At 43.8% G+C, this 15,471-nt stretch overlaps 1 long non-coding RNA gene across 1 annotated transcript in view; it reads right to left on the bottom strand.

The window, feature by feature from the left end:
* The window catches only part of LOC103159864, a 33,051-nt gene extending 29,834 nt beyond the window's left edge, over window positions 1-3,217 (bottom strand). Inside the window, exon 1 of the long non-coding RNA XR_004772416.1 lies at window positions 2,980-3,217. This is a non-coding gene — a long non-coding RNA (uncharacterized LOC103159864). The remainder of the gene's footprint in view (window positions 1-2,979) is intronic.
* Window positions 3,218-15,471: the final 12,254 nt, after the last annotated feature.

The raw sequence follows: 15,471 nt of genomic DNA, 5'->3' as shown, positions 1-15,471 counted from the left end.
TATTTTTGGACCGTGGCTGACTCTGAGTAACTGTCACCATAGAAAGAGAAATAAAGGATAAGGGAGGACATCCATGTTAGTGTGTATGGTACTCAGATCCTAAGGGATTTGAAATAAACTAACAAAATAGGATGGGGAAAATAAATTACATTATAAGTCAAACAATCTATTAAAAATTAGCTTGTAAAAATATTCAGTGTTGAGAATGTTAAAAATAAATGAAGTGAAAAGAAGCATACCAACAAATAGTACAATTTTGAACACATTTACATATAAGTAGATAAATAAGTAAACCAGCATACTTGGGGGAAGTAGAGAAGTCAATATAGTGTTACTGATTATTGATAAAGATTATTGTAAATACTTTTTAATTTTTAAATACTTTCTATACTTTATTAAACAAATATATTACTATATAATCAAAGTAATTTTTATTTTTTCAAAGTAATTTTTAAAAAGTCTTTTTTCATGTTAATAAATTAGATCTTTTATCAAGGTTAGGTTAAAATTCATAAGTCACCTAAAATGCTATAATCTAGAGCATGGGTTTGGGGTCAGTGTGAGGATTCAGTAGATGATGGCACATGCCACAAGACCTGATGACCTAAATTCAATCTCAGGAACCTACAGGTGGAAGGAGAGAACCAACTCCTGAAAGTTGTCTTCTAATGCAAAATTGATTAAAAATAAAGGCATAGGCTGCCAGATGGATCTGGTCTCCAGTCCCGCAACTGCTACCTTCTGAAGGCGCAATCAAAGCCATGTGACTTAATGTCTCTACGTTTCCTTCACCATTAAATAGTTATGACAGAAGTGTTTATTACACAGCATGTAAGGATTTGGTAAAGCAGTGCAAGTGAAGTTCAGGGGGCAGTGCCCAACAGATGGTAAACACGTGCTAAATAGGCACAGCTACCATGCTCTGCTGCTGACTACCTCTGTTATGTCAGCACAGGTGGTTCCTTAATTTACAGTGATTCTTGGTATCTACTAGGGATTACTCATCCCCCAGCACTTCCACCCACCACCAACCCAGATCCATGCAGGCTTGAGTCCCCTAGATAACAACTTCAGACTCTGTATAGAACCTATACACAACTTTCTTTAAATGATCTCTAGATTACTTCAAGTACCCAACATGATGTCAACAATTTGGAAATGGGTGGTATGTTATCTTGTTTAGGGAATGGTGATGGAGTCTATACATGCTCATATTATTGGGCCTTTTCAAATATTATCCAACTGCAGTTGGTCGAGTCCACTCACATAACTGACTGACTAATTTCAGGCATTCTTGTAGGAGAGACATGAAGAATTGATAAGGGGAGAGGTGGTGAATCACCCAGGAAACCCAGAGCTGGGGGTCAGCACCACCATTGTGTATTGAAGAGGAGAGAAGAGGTACTTTTGTGTCTCAACAACATTTCTGTGGGGGGAAAACTGGACCCACTTCAAATCTTCTGACACATGATATTCAGAGTAGTCGAGTGTCACTTTCTAATTTCCTGACTTCACACAGTCAAGTTTTGTGGTACCAGCTTAGCTTTGAATTTAATTTCCTTAGGCCTTTTGACATAAACAAAGCACTCTCAGTAAGAACATGAAAAATAAAAAAGAATAAACGCACAATGTAATACACACTCCAATCTGATGACGTCATTGACATCCTCATTAAAATAAATGTGTGCATGCTACAAGACAAATAAATATTTTTGCTTGCAAAGGCATGCAGCATCAATATAGTCATATCAGGGTGTATAAAGAAAGCTATGCTTGCTTTGTCCATGCCACACTATAACTCCTTATTTATAATTCTGTCAAGTAATTCTTTCAAATTTGACAAAAGACATCATTCTCCCCAAATATTAAATAAATACCTTTGTCTCAGTATTAAGCTTGCAGAAATTTCTAACTCTGCTATCAGAAAAAAATCACAAAATAAATAGTTCAAAGCCAGGAAGACATTATCTTGAAACATTAGCTAGTTTGCAAATATCCCAGCAGAACAAGAGATTACTCAATGTGAAACAATATCCATTTTGGCTAATTCAATTTCTATTTAGAGCTATTTTAACCTTAGTGGGCTTTCTTCTTTTTCCTTAATAGTCTCTTCTCTCTCACCTCGTATGTTTGTCAGATGGCCTGATTTTTTTTTATTTATATATAATGCTATTCTAAGGATATTCTTTGTAGTGACTTGCAAATTGTACGTATTTGTTTTAAAAAGTGACTGTATTTGAAAATCACAGTGTAAATGAGAAACTCACAGCTTCTGGGTAGAGTTTTAGATTTTGATAGATTGGACTGGAGAGATGGTTCAGTGGTGAAGAGCACCGGCTGCTCTTGCAAAGGACCCAGGTTCAATTCCCAGCACCCATGTGGTGCTCAAAATCGTCTGTCACTGTACTTCCAGGGAATTTGATGTCTCTTTTAGCCAATGCAAGCACATATGATTCACAGAGATACATCAAGGCAAACCACCCACACACATAAACTAAAATTTTTGTTAGATTAACACAACACGTGACTAATTACAAATACATGCTAGAATAGATAGTGAGGAAGATGCAAGGGAGAAAATTAGGTGAATCATGGGGAAAATGTACCTAAACTATCACCCGTGTGGCTAAAGCATGGAAACCACCACATTCCAATAAGAAAGAATAATGGGTAGCTTTGAATTTAAGGCAAATCTGGTCCGCACAGATTGTTCCAAGCCAAACCAGGTTATAATAAATAAATAAGTGAAGAAAGAAAGGAAGAAAGAGAGAGAGAGAAAGGAAGGAAAGAAGACGTGTAACTATTGAAAGAAACATCAAAATGGTAAATTACTCTCACGAGATGAATAGCGTCTTTTCTACTGCCTCCAAAAAGACATATGGAAGGCTGTCTTAGTTAAGAGTTTCTATTGCTGTGAAGAGACACCATGACCACTGCAAGTCTTACAGGGAAAACATTTAATTGGGGTGGCTCGCTTACAGTTTCAGAGGTTCAGTCCATTATCATCATGGTGGGGAGCATGGCGGCAGGCAGGCAGAATTGGTGCTGGCTACATCTTGATTAGAAGGCAACAGGAAGTTGACTATGACACTGGGAGTACTCAGAGCCCACCCCCCAGTGACACACTTCATCCAGCAAGGTCACACCTACTCCAACAAAACCACACCTCCTAATAGTGCCACTCCCTTTGGGGGACATTTCACATTTCACCAGAGTTCTAACCCCAGTATCTCAGAATGTGACTCTCCATGAAAACAGGGTACTTGTAATTACATTAGTTAAGATAGGGTCACACCAGAGTAGCAGGGTGGGCCCTTAACCCAGTATGCCTGGTGTCCTCAAAGGATGACTCAGTGTGAAGACCTTCACAGGAAGGATGCCATCTGATAGCAAGGACAGACAGAGGAGTCAGTTGTGAGCCAAGGAAAGGGAAGACTGCCAGCAGCCACCAGGAGCTGCAAGAGCCAAGGAGGGACTTCTCAGCAGGCCAGGTGCCTTGACCTCAGTTTCCACCCTCTAGGGCATCAGCATTATAAATTTATGCTAGCTTAACTTTAATCAGTTGGTGGGTTTTTTTTTTTGTGAAAGTAGTCTTATGAAAATTAATGATTGCTTTATCCCTTATTACTTAAAAATTTAATATTAGAAGACATGCTCACAGAGAAAATTCAGTCTGTGATTTGAAGGAAGAAAAATTACTAGTAGTGTTTTTCGCTAAAAGTACTAACATTTTACATATTTCTTCCCATTATTTTTTCCCATGAGTAATTTTTAAGTCTTACGTAGCTATGACCATAAACTTAAATTTTGTACCATGACAGTTTCAATATCACAATGCACATTTTATGTTTTTGCAAATGTTCTGAGTGCAATCAATATGACCCAGATTAATGTGAGCAATCTTATTTTTGTAATTCTATTTTATCATTGCAAATAATGTCTCTTAGGTTGACTTCTGGGGAATTTAAAGTTTGTTTGATTAAATTATCATTCATTCTCTAAAATGTGCTCTGTAAAAGACATGAGTGTAATGGTTAGTCTGGTCTGTCAACTTAATGGGATCTAGAGTCACCTAGGAGACAGGTTTGGCCATGTCCCTGGTCACTCTTCCAGAGAAGCTTAAGTGGGATGAGAAAACTTACCCGAGTGTGGGCAGTGTGGTTTCATATTGGGGTTCAAGGTGAAGATCAGAGAAACCAAGTGGCCAAGCCACCAGAGAGCTCCCACCTCTACCAAAGGGTGGATCCACCGAACCTCAGATTGCATCTCCAGACTGCACAGCTCCTCACCAAATCTCAGACTGCTCCTGAGACTGCACTGAGCTTCTTATAGTCTCTCTAGTGCTAGGATTAAAAGCATAAGTTCTGTTTCTCTTTTAAACTGATTCACTCTCCTGTAGCTCAGCGTGGCCTTGAACTCACAGAGATCCATCTGCCTCTGTCTCCTGAGTGCTGGGACTAAAGGTGTGTGCTACCACTGCCTTGCTTCTTTGGCTGTGTCTAGCTTTGCATTCTGATCTGCAGGCAAGCTTTATTAGATCATGAACAGTATATCACCACACTGATCTAGGCATTAGGCTGGATGATCTATCCACAATGCCAGTGTAGCTTCTGAATCTAGAGGGCAGGTTCCTGACTCCCACTCCTAAATCATTTCTTTCTCCTTATGTCACAGCAAAGATTTAAAAACTTTGAAAGTATTACTTAGTGTTGAGTTCATAAATACACTTAATAGATAACTCTGCCATGTGATTACAGTTTCTAGTATACCTAAATGTAAGATTTCCTACTCTTCTTAACAATGGAAATCTTGTTAAAAATATCACTTACCCTTTAATCCAAGCACTCAGGAGGCAGAGGCAAGCAGATCTCTATAAGATCAAGGCCATCCTAGTCTACATAGAGAGTTCAAGACCAGTCAGGGTGATGCAGTGAGATCCTGCCTCAAAAAAATTCACTCACATTCTCAGACTCATGCCACATGCAAAGCAGAACTTGTAGATGGACAAAGAGAAGGCAAGGCAGTGTGATCTTAGCATTCATAATACTCTGATGCTCTAGAAATGGAACATTTGGTGCTATGATGCCCTAGAAATCCTACAGAACGTCCAGTATTGCGGTGCTCTAGAGAATCCACAGACTGTCTAGTACTTCAAGGCCCTAGAAAACATATGGAATGTCCAGTACTGTATCCTCCATAGACCCCCATGGAATGTCCAGTACTGTATCCTCCATAGACCTCATGGAATGTCCAGTACTGTATCCTATAGAGACCCCATGGAATGTCCAGTACTGTAATGCTCTAAAGACCCCATGGAATGTCCAGGAAGCATTGTTCCATCATCAGGGAACCTTATGGCTCCAAGGAATACAGTTTGAAACCCAACTCAGATTCCAGTTTTTATTTATTCAGTATCCAATGGCCGTGGATGGATTTTCTTATAGCTCTCTTATGTCTAAAGAATTGATGGTTATAAAAATAATTTTAAGGTTCCTTCAAGCAACTGGTTCTCTGAGTGCCTACCTTGCCCTTAGTTCTTGGAAATTTCAAAATGCGTGGTGACATTTAGAAGTCGCATGTATTGCTGGGTGGTGGCGGCAGTGCACATCTTTAACACAAGCACTTGGGAATCAGAGGCAGGCAGATCTCTGAGTTCCAGGCCTACCTGGTCTACAGAGTGAGTTCTGGGACAACCAGGGCTATACAGAGAGACCCTGTCTTGAAAAACAAAAGACAAATAAAAACAAACAAACAAAAAAAGAAATAGCACACGTTGAGTCCATATCCAGGTCTTTAATCTTTAGCTCCTCTTCCCATTGGCTAGCTTCCCCCTTCTCTGCATTTTCTTCTCTCTATAGAGCTAAGTTGTGATTCTGAAAACCATGCCGGTGTACCACTTCTGTACATAGTACTATTATAAACCAGAATACCCCCCCCTTTTTAAGAAACAAACCAGGCAGCTAGCAACAGAATGTTCTAATTTGAGAAAAGATGCAGTTCGTTGAGAGGAATCAGCCTTTACTCTCTGTGATTCTGTGTTGTGCTCCCAGAGCTGAAAGGCATTGGGCCTACCTATCCACCCCTGCTCCTTTCCTCATATCAGTCATGGCTGGCCTCTTGACCTGATTTTAGTCTTCTTTTCTCAACAGTTTCAACACAGAATAAAAGCCTATAGGCATGGAAAAGATGATGGAAATGACAGTGGATTTATTTGAGAGAACAAGAATTATATAGCTCCCGAGTTCAGCCAGCATTTAAAGCTCACAGTTCACTGTTGGTACTTCACTATTTTATCTTTGCTACAGGGCACCTTCTAGGAAGTTTGGAGATGGGGCTCACTGGAATTAACCAAGAATTACTGATCAATAGCCCCAGGGAGCTTCCTTCACCACTATTTTTTCCTTTTTAAAAAAATTCAAGTTAGAAACAAGCTTGTTTTACATGGCAATCCCAGTTCCCTCTTCCTCCTCTCCTACCCTGTCCCTTACCAGCCCCCTATCCCATCCCCTTTCTTCTCCCTAGGGAGGGTGAGGCTTTCCATGGGGGATCTTCAAAGTCTGTCATAGCATTTGTATCAGGGCCTAGACCTTCTTCCATGTGTCTAGGCTGAGAAAGTATCCCTCTTTGTGGAATGGGCTACCAAAGTCCATTCATATACTAGGGATAAATACTGATCCACTGCCAGAGGCCCCATAGATTGCCCAGGCCTCCTAACTGATACCCACATTTATGGGATCTAGTTCAGTCCTTTGCTGGTTCCCCAGCTATCAGTCTGGGGTCCATGAGCTCTCCTTTGTTCAGGTCAGCTGTTTCTGTGGGTTTTTCCAGCCTGGTCTTGACCCCTTTGCTCATCACTCTTCTCTGTAACTGGATTCCAGGAGTTCAGCTCAGTGTTTAGCTGTGGGTACCTGCTTCTGCTTCCATCAGCTACTGGATAAAGGCTCTAGGATGGCATATAAGGCAGTCATCAATCTCATTATTGGGGAAGGGTATTTAAGGTAGCCTCTCCACTATTGCTTAGATGTTAGTTGGTATCATCCTTGTAGATCTCTGAATATTTCTCTAGTGCCAGATTTATCTTTAAACCTATAACAGCTCCCTCTATTATGGTATCTCTTTTCTTGCTCTCTTCTATTCTTCCCCTGACTCCATCTCCCTGTTCCCTTATGTCCTCCTCTACCCTCCTTTTCTCCCCTTCTCTTTCTCCTAACTCCCTCTCCCCTCCCCCATGCTCCCAATTTGCTCAGGACATCTTGTCCCTTTCCCCTTCTTCGGGGGACCATGTATGTCTCTCTTAGGGTCCTCCTTGTTTCCCAGATTCTCTGGAGTGTGGATTGTAGCCTGGTAATGCTTTGCTCTATGTCTAAAATCCATATATGAGTGAGTACATGTTTGTCCTTTTGTGACTGAGTTACCTCACTCAGGATGGTTTCTTATTGGAGTCTTGTAGTTCATTCATTTTAAATATGACTGTTGTTGTTGTTGTTGTTGTGTGTAGTGTATTTGTGGGTGTGCATGGCTGCAAGTATATGCTGGCAGGGTGTCTTTGTCTATTACTCTCCATCTTATTGTTAGAGATAAAGGCTTGATCTTACCTGGAGCTCCCTAGTTTGGCTAGAATGACTGGCCAATTAGCTCCAGAGACCCCACTTGTCTCTGCTCCTTACCCTCCAAACACTGGGAGCTTCTATGTGGGTACTGGGTATCTGAGATCAATCATCATGCCTAAGCGTCAAACCTTTCCTACTCCCCATACCTGACTCGTTTTGAAAGGGACGAACCTGATGATGATGGAAGCTCCTCTTTAATGCACTCTGATGCATCTTAGTCAGGGCCCTGATGTATCATATTTAACAGACAATTCTACTCCTGTTGTCACATTGTAGATGTTGAACTCCAGAGGGAACCCCCCTCCCCCGCCATCAGACCCTTTCTGGACCTGTATGTATGTGTTGTATGTGTATGATATATATCTGTAACTGCACAAACTGAGGGCACAGACACCTGATAAAGCATAAATAACAACTGTTCAAGGTTTTCAAATAGTTGATTTATACATTGCAAGTTGCTCTAAACATGAAACAGTATTCTGCTTGGGTGTGGTGGTGCATGGCTATAATCTCAGCATTCTAAAGGCTACCATGGGGGGAGGGTAGGAGTTCAAGGCCAGTCTAGGCTATAAAATGATACTCCATTTGGAAAGCCAAGAATTGGGGATATAGCTCAGTGGTAGAGTACTTGCTTAGTCTGGAGTTTGAGCCCTACCCTACTTACCCTACTTACAGCCCCCTGCTTGAAACCCACAACAGTACAAAACAGAATTCTGCTTTTTCTTTTTTCATTTATTGGAATGCATCTCAGGATGTTGGTGAGGTGGCCCTCACATACCAAATCTTGCCTCAGTTTCCTGAGTAGGTAAGTTTGCAGGTGTAGGCCACCTCTCCCAGTGTATTGTTTTTAAGTTTACAAAACCTTTTCCTATGAACACAGGTGTTATGGCTTGACTTCGAAACTCATGTTGAAATGAGATTGCCTTTCTCTTGGGAGGGGTGCGGTCACTTTAAGAGGGATTAATACTTTTCTGAGTTTGTTCTTTTGCAGACAGCATTAGTCATCCCAAGAGTGGATTGGTATAGAGCTAGGCTGTGTCTGCTCCCTCCTGCACACACCTGCTTGCCCTTCCCTTTCTGGCATGCGGTGAAGCAGCATGATGACGTCATGCTCTTGGACTTCCCAACCTCCAGAACTGTGCGCCAACAAATCTGTTCTCTAAAAACCACTCCGTCTATGCTGGTATTATGAAATGATCTTAGGTGGTTCTCTTTTTGTTTTCAGTCTTAGCAAGCTAGGAATGCACAGCCTGGCTCTTCACAGCAATACCTTGCTTGTGAACACAGTCCTTACCAACTCACACACACCTTCACTTGTGTGTTTTTGGGGGATGATCCAGGCAAATAAACCAGCAATACCTAAATTCATGTCTCGGAATCTGCCAATGGGATACCAGAGCTAAGACAACTTCCTCATCACAGACCTGCCAACACCCACAGCCTTGGGAGCAAGGGCAGGATGTTGGTTCCTCCTAGGGGCCACTTCTTCTTTTGTTGCCCTTTGATCTACCTTCTGTAGTTCACACTGTCTACCCTGCTGGGTGTTCCTCTGGTTATCTCCTTTAATCCCAATGATCTGAGCAGTAGCTTAAAGTGGTTTGGTCTTGCCTTTCAATGATCAAAGATTTTTTTTTTTTTAAACAAAGTTTCACTGTAGGCATAGACTGGCCCAGAACTTCGATTCTCTTACTTTTGCTTCTCTATGGCTGGGATCACAGGTGTGTCCCACTACTTCCTGGGCACCTTCTTCCCTTTTTCAGTGCTAAGGACTCGACTCAGGGCATTGCACATACTATATAAGTGGTCTCACACTAAACCTTACTGATCGTCTTTCAAAAATAGATTTTAAAAGTGGGAGCTTGCTGCCAAATTTCCAGTACTCTCCATATGCCATTTTTCTGTGCATGGTGTTGTCTCTGTGCATGACTGACAGAAATTGGAGGCTCTAAGAGGATCTGTCAATCATTTTACCCAATTCCCCAATTCTGTGTTAAAAAACTGAAGATCCAAGAGGGTAGATATCTGCTCAACACCTAATCCACCAGAGACAGGTCTCTGGCTGGTCAGCCTGCTTCTTCCCCTTTCATCTGTATCTGAACACAGTTCAGCATCTTTTCCCTTGTTAGATTCAATTGCCTTGACTCATTAATACTTTTATTACTTATTTCTAATTAACCTACATCCTCAGTGAGCTTGAGTACTCAAGTCACATCCATGCTGCCTACTGCCCTATTCTGATCTTGAAAATACATTTCCCCAAATATTTTTGCAACAAAGAAAAGCGAGGAAATATGCAAATCAATGTTGTAATTGTCAAGCAGCCTCATATAATTAAGCTCCCCCTGGAACTTTTATGATTGCGTATGGATGTGACTGTGGTCCCTTGTATCCCAGGAAGATGAGCTTTCATGTCCCATAGCCTACTAAGCTCAGGAGTAACTCACATGCTGTGGTTTGAATATGTCACTCAGAGTTCTTGTGCTGGAAACGTTGAGAAGCAGGACGTTTAGAGGTGAGCAGGCTGTGTACTCTGCTCTGTGCACTCCTTGACGTAGTTTTGATTTTAGATGTCCATCAAAGGCCCGAGTGTTGCGTTGCTGGCTTATTCCCATTTAAGCCCTGCAGTAGTGGGAGAAACTTTAGAAACTGGGGTCTAGCAGGGATCCTGGATCAGTGAGCAGTTGGGTCACTAATGCTCCTTCTTCTTTCTTTACCTCTGGTTGCCATGAGATGAATGACCCTGCTCTGGCACATGCTCCCTTCCACACTGTCATCTTGCTGTAGATCCAGGACACTGGAGCCAACTATCATGGAGGGAAACTTCCCAAACTGAGGAAAACAGAGCTTTCTCTTCTTACAGCAATGGACAAGTGGCACACTCTGTCTCTGAGGACCCTGTCCCGAGTCTTCTGCCGAGTATGGCTGATCTCTTCACTCTTCCAAGTTATCTTTCTTATCTAAGATAGCTATTTTATTCTCTGAGCTAAAATGCCAGATTGGTATGGTTTTTTCCTAATTCACTACCTTCACATATCAGTTTATTTCGTGTGCTCAACTAGATACTATTTTAGCAACTTTTCTATTGCTGTGATGAAATACCACAAACAATATAGAAAAGGAAGGGTTTATTTGGGCTTACAGCTCAGGATGGGTAGAAGTCCATCACCACCAGGGCAGGGAGCACAGAGGGCAGGCAGGAATGGCACTGGAGCAGCAGCTGAAAGCTCGCATCTGGTCCATAAGCAGGAGGCAGAGAAACACACTGGGAATGGCACGAGTCTTCTGAAGCCTCAAGCCTACCCTTCATGACACACCTCTGGCAACAAAGCCACACCTCTGAATCCTTCCCAAATAGTTCCATCAACTGGGGACCAAGTTTTCAAACATAATAGTCTATGGTGTCATTCTCATTCAAACCACCACAGATACCTAATGACAAGGGCTTGTCTCTATCCCCATTCATATGCTGAAGCTTTATCTCCCCTCCACAGCTTTGCACTTGGAGGTAGATTCCTTGGGGAAGTAATTAAGTTGGGGTAAGGCAGAAGAGTGGCACCTAGTACCACCTAAAGATGGCTCAGTGGTTAAGATCACTTACCTGCTCTTGCTGAAGATTTGGGTTTGGCTCTCCAAATCTATGTCACATGGCTCACAAATGCCTGCAATTTCAGTTCAGGGGCACTGATGGCCTCTTCAGGCACTTGCACGCACATGGCACACATACCAACAAGCAGGCAAACACACATGTACATACATAAAAATAAAACAAGCAAATAAAAAATAACAAGGTGAAGCCCAGAAGGCCAGGACATCACAGAGAACACGCTATTATCCTTAATCAGGCACCCGGGTGGATATCTTCCAGACAGGAAAAGCTCTTAGTAAAAACTGACTACTCAAAAACCTTCACCTTGGACACAGATCCTCTAGAACTATAAGAAAATACGTTTTGTTAGAGTAGTTACCCATCTGTGGGGGATAGCTGCCAAGATCCTCAGTGGATGTCTGAAATTCAGATATATCCCGACACACACACACACACACACACACACACACACACCATTTCCTATACATATCCGCGATAAACTTTAATACATAATGTAGGCACAGTGATTTATTAAATTTTATTAATTATTTATTAATAAAGTAAAACTATTATAACAACATATTGTAAAAACGTTTTCAAAACTTATGAAATTTATTTCCAGAATTTCCCACTTAGCATTTTCAGACTGAAGTTGTCCTCAGGTAAAGGATATCTCAGAAAGGAAAAGCATGATTCGTGGAGGGCTGCCATATGAAAGCAACCTAGTTCAAGGTATTTTGCTATGACCACCTGAACTAATGCATGGCTGTGCATTTTCACAAGGCCCCTACGTACCGAGCTAGAGTTTCAAGCCAGGCAGCTATAAAACTGCTCTTTTTGATCTCTGTGAGTTCCAGGCTAGCCTGGTCTACAGAGTGAGCTCCAGGACAAGTTCCAAAGCTACACAGAGAAACCCTGTCTTTGGGGGAAAAACCAAACCAAACTACTCCCCCCCCCCAAAAAAAAAAAAAACCCTGCTCCGCTTACATTGGTTTTGGGTGCAAAAGCAAGCTTTTGGTCATTGTTATCCAGTAAATCCCATCTTTCCCTCTCTTCCTGGCAATGTGTTAGGGAGTGTTAGCATGGTTCTGAGCCATAAGGAAAGTGTTTTACCTTTCACCTCCATGCTGCTTTCTTGAAACCCTTCAGGAGTCAGGTCTTTGGAGAATCCAGCATCCCATCGTTTCTGAGATCTAGTCACTAGTCTTCACTACCCTTCATGTGTCAAGTCTTTGGAGAATCCAGCATCCCATGACCTCTGAGATCTAGTCACCAGTCCCCATTACTCTGACCTGAGCTCTTGCTCCTCATTTGTCTTTCTTATCTCTTGCCTTTATCTAGTATACTGAAGAGGAAATAGTCTGGAAGATTAAGCAACAGGAGCAAGGTTGCACAATTGATAAATAATAGACCTAGGGTTCAAACCCAGTTCAGCTTTGCCCTAAATCCAGCAGACTTCGGAGTACAGGTGCTTAGTGTTCTTTCTATCTGACTGGGATTACAATATTCTGTATTAGGGGTATTTATGAAACTGTCCTATGACCATCACTTAGCTGTAAATTTTCTGAGGATGCACTGTGATGCTCTTTCTGACACCCTGGGTACTGGCTAGCCCTTTCAATAATACATACTGCCTGAAAAGTGGAGAACAATGGCCTCAGTGGTGATACTGGCCATTGCATCTTAGGATGGGTGTGGAGAGACTTAGAGAAAAGCCTATAGTAGGATGTGGTGGCTCTGAAGTGATGGGAGGAATTCATATAGATAAGAAGGAAGTGGTATGAGGTAGGCCTCAATGTCATGGGTCTGATGCTAACCCATGGAAAGAGCTGGGAGGAAGTTGCTATATCTGCACAGTGATCAGCTGTGCACATTGGGCAAGGCACTTCTTCAGATTTCATTTCCCTAGTGTGTGAAGGAGGGAGGACAATTAACAACACATTATTATTATTAATATTTAGAGATGTGTACAGGTCTAGTTCTCTGAGTAAGTTAAACTCAGGTATCAGATAACTTAAAATGTCGCTGCTGTTGATCAAAACAAAACCATTTAAAAGCACTAAGAGGCGCTGCAGAGGGGGCTAAGAAGAATGCTTGCCTATCATGTGAAAAGCCCTGAACTAGACTCCCAACACAATGTAAAATGTGCACAGGCTTAATCCCACCAGGCTGGGAGAATCAGGAGTTTAAGGCCATATTTAGCTAACCTAGTGAGTTTGATACCAGCCTGGGGTTCGTGACACCCTGTCTTAAAAATCAAAACATAGCTGGGTGGTGGTGGCACAGTCCTTTGATCCCAGCACTCCTGAGGCAAAGGCAGAGGCAGAGGCATTTGGATCTCTGTGAGTTCCAGGCCAGCCTGGTCTACAGAGCAAGTTCCAGGACAGGCTCCAAAGCTACACAGAGAAACACTGTCTCAAGAAAAAACAACAACAACAAACCGCCCCAAAACAAAACAAAAAAATCAAAACATAACCAAATTTAAAAAATAAAAGCACCGCTGGGGAGGTAGTGGTGCACACTGTTAATAACAGCACTTGGAAGGCAGAGGCAGAGGCAGGCGGATCTCTGTGAGTTCCAGGACAGCCGGGGCTGTTACATGGAGAAACCTGTCTTGAGAAAAACAACAAAACAAAACAAAACAAACAAACAAACAAAAAACCACTAACAAATTCTCAAACACTTTTGTTACTATGAATTTCCTAATAAATGGATATCAGGAGTTTTGAATATCACCTAACTTTACAATGGAGTCTCATGTCAAAAATCTTGGAATGCAAATGATCAGGAGGCAGGGGAGTGCTAAACATTCTCCGGGCACAGCTGACTTGAACTTTGGGTATAGGCCGGTCTAGAGAGCATCCCCACTCCTTTTCTACACTAGGCTCTTAATGGGCTTGTGTAAAACCCTTCTAGTATTTTTTCTTTTTTTAACTCTGAGGTTATAATGTGGCTACTGCTTAACTTAGAACAGTTCATGAGTGTGTGGGGAGGGAAGTAGGTGCAGAATTGCTAGTAACAATAGCTGCCCATGTCTGTGAAGCTTAGCTAAGGAACACCTCGGATTTTGATATTGGTGGCACTGTGGAAGACCAAGCTTAGCTTCATCGGCTAACTTGTCCCTTTCCAGGCCTCTTGCATGTGGGAGTCAATCCTCAAATCAGCTTCTTTGCAATACTACCTGGTCATTCTGGGGTACTCCAGAGAACACCCGTTGTAAGCTAACAGGGAGCCACCAAACACGCTTTTGGCTGGTCCGGAAATGTGATGAAGATGACTTAATGAAACAGTATTTAAACTGGCTAGCTGACTTGCTTTCCATTGTGCTGGGAGAAGCCTGTTTGGTGACCCGTGGTGATCTCCAGGTACTAAGCACTGTCCCGGCCCTGAGATCCTAAACAGAGGGCACACCGGCCACACATTGTCAGGAACACAGCAACAAGCAATTACAGGGGCTGTTTGGGATTCGGCCGGGCAGTCAAGTGATGCTCAGCGAATCCTCCAACTGCAACCATGCCACAAATTGAGCCTGGGAAAGAGAAAGGAAAGGAAAACCCTGTGGGGGAAAGGGAAACCAGGGGCTCCGGGACCCACAGGCGGTAGGCGGCGGCGGGGACCTGGGGAGAGGTGGGTGGGGACCGAGGCAGGTCCTCTAGCCCGCTCGGGCACACCCTTTCCCCGGCGCGGCCCGCGGGGCTCCCCCGTGTTCTTCATTCATTGTTAGCGGAGGCAGGGGCGTTCCCTCGAGTCCCGCACCTCCTCCGGGAAGGCCCCGAGGACTCCCAGCCCCACCCTGGGCCCGGCCGCCATCCCGCGGAGGGGCCGGCGCCCCGCCATTGTTCGAGCCCCACCCCTGCTGAATATTCACGCGGCGCGGGCGCGGGCGAGGGCTAGAGCCGGGTTCCGCCCGCCGCCGCCCGCCCGCCGCTTGCTTTCCCGGCGGAGGAGGAGGAGGAGGACGAGGAGGCGGGGGGAGCCGCTCGCTCCTCCTCAGAAGCGCCGGTCGGTGCCCCGCGTCCCGCCCCGCCCCCGCCTCCCGCGGCATCTTTGTCTCGCGGCCTCGAGCTCGCTCGCCGCACTCTCCGGCGGCGCCGCGGCCCCAGCTCCGGGCCGCTCCTCCAAGGCGGGCGGCGCGGCAGCGCGCGCGCGGGCGAGCGGGCGCCGGGGCCGAGGCGGCGGGAGACGCCCGGGGCTGGGGTGGGTGGGGGGCTGACGGCCGCCGCGCCATGGTGTGAGCCCGCGCCCGCGCTCGCTGCGCTCCGAGGAGACGCCGCG

This window comes from Cricetulus griseus (genome assembly GCF_003668045.3).
Source record: "Cricetulus griseus strain 17A/GY chromosome 1 unlocalized genomic scaffold, alternate assembly CriGri-PICRH-1.0 chr1_1, whole genome shotgun sequence".
Taxonomy (NCBI): Eukaryota; Metazoa; Chordata; class Mammalia; order Rodentia; family Cricetidae; genus Cricetulus; species Cricetulus griseus.
The sequence above is the reverse complement of the archived record's forward strand: the minus strand, read 5'-3'. Positions and strand labels throughout refer to the sequence as shown.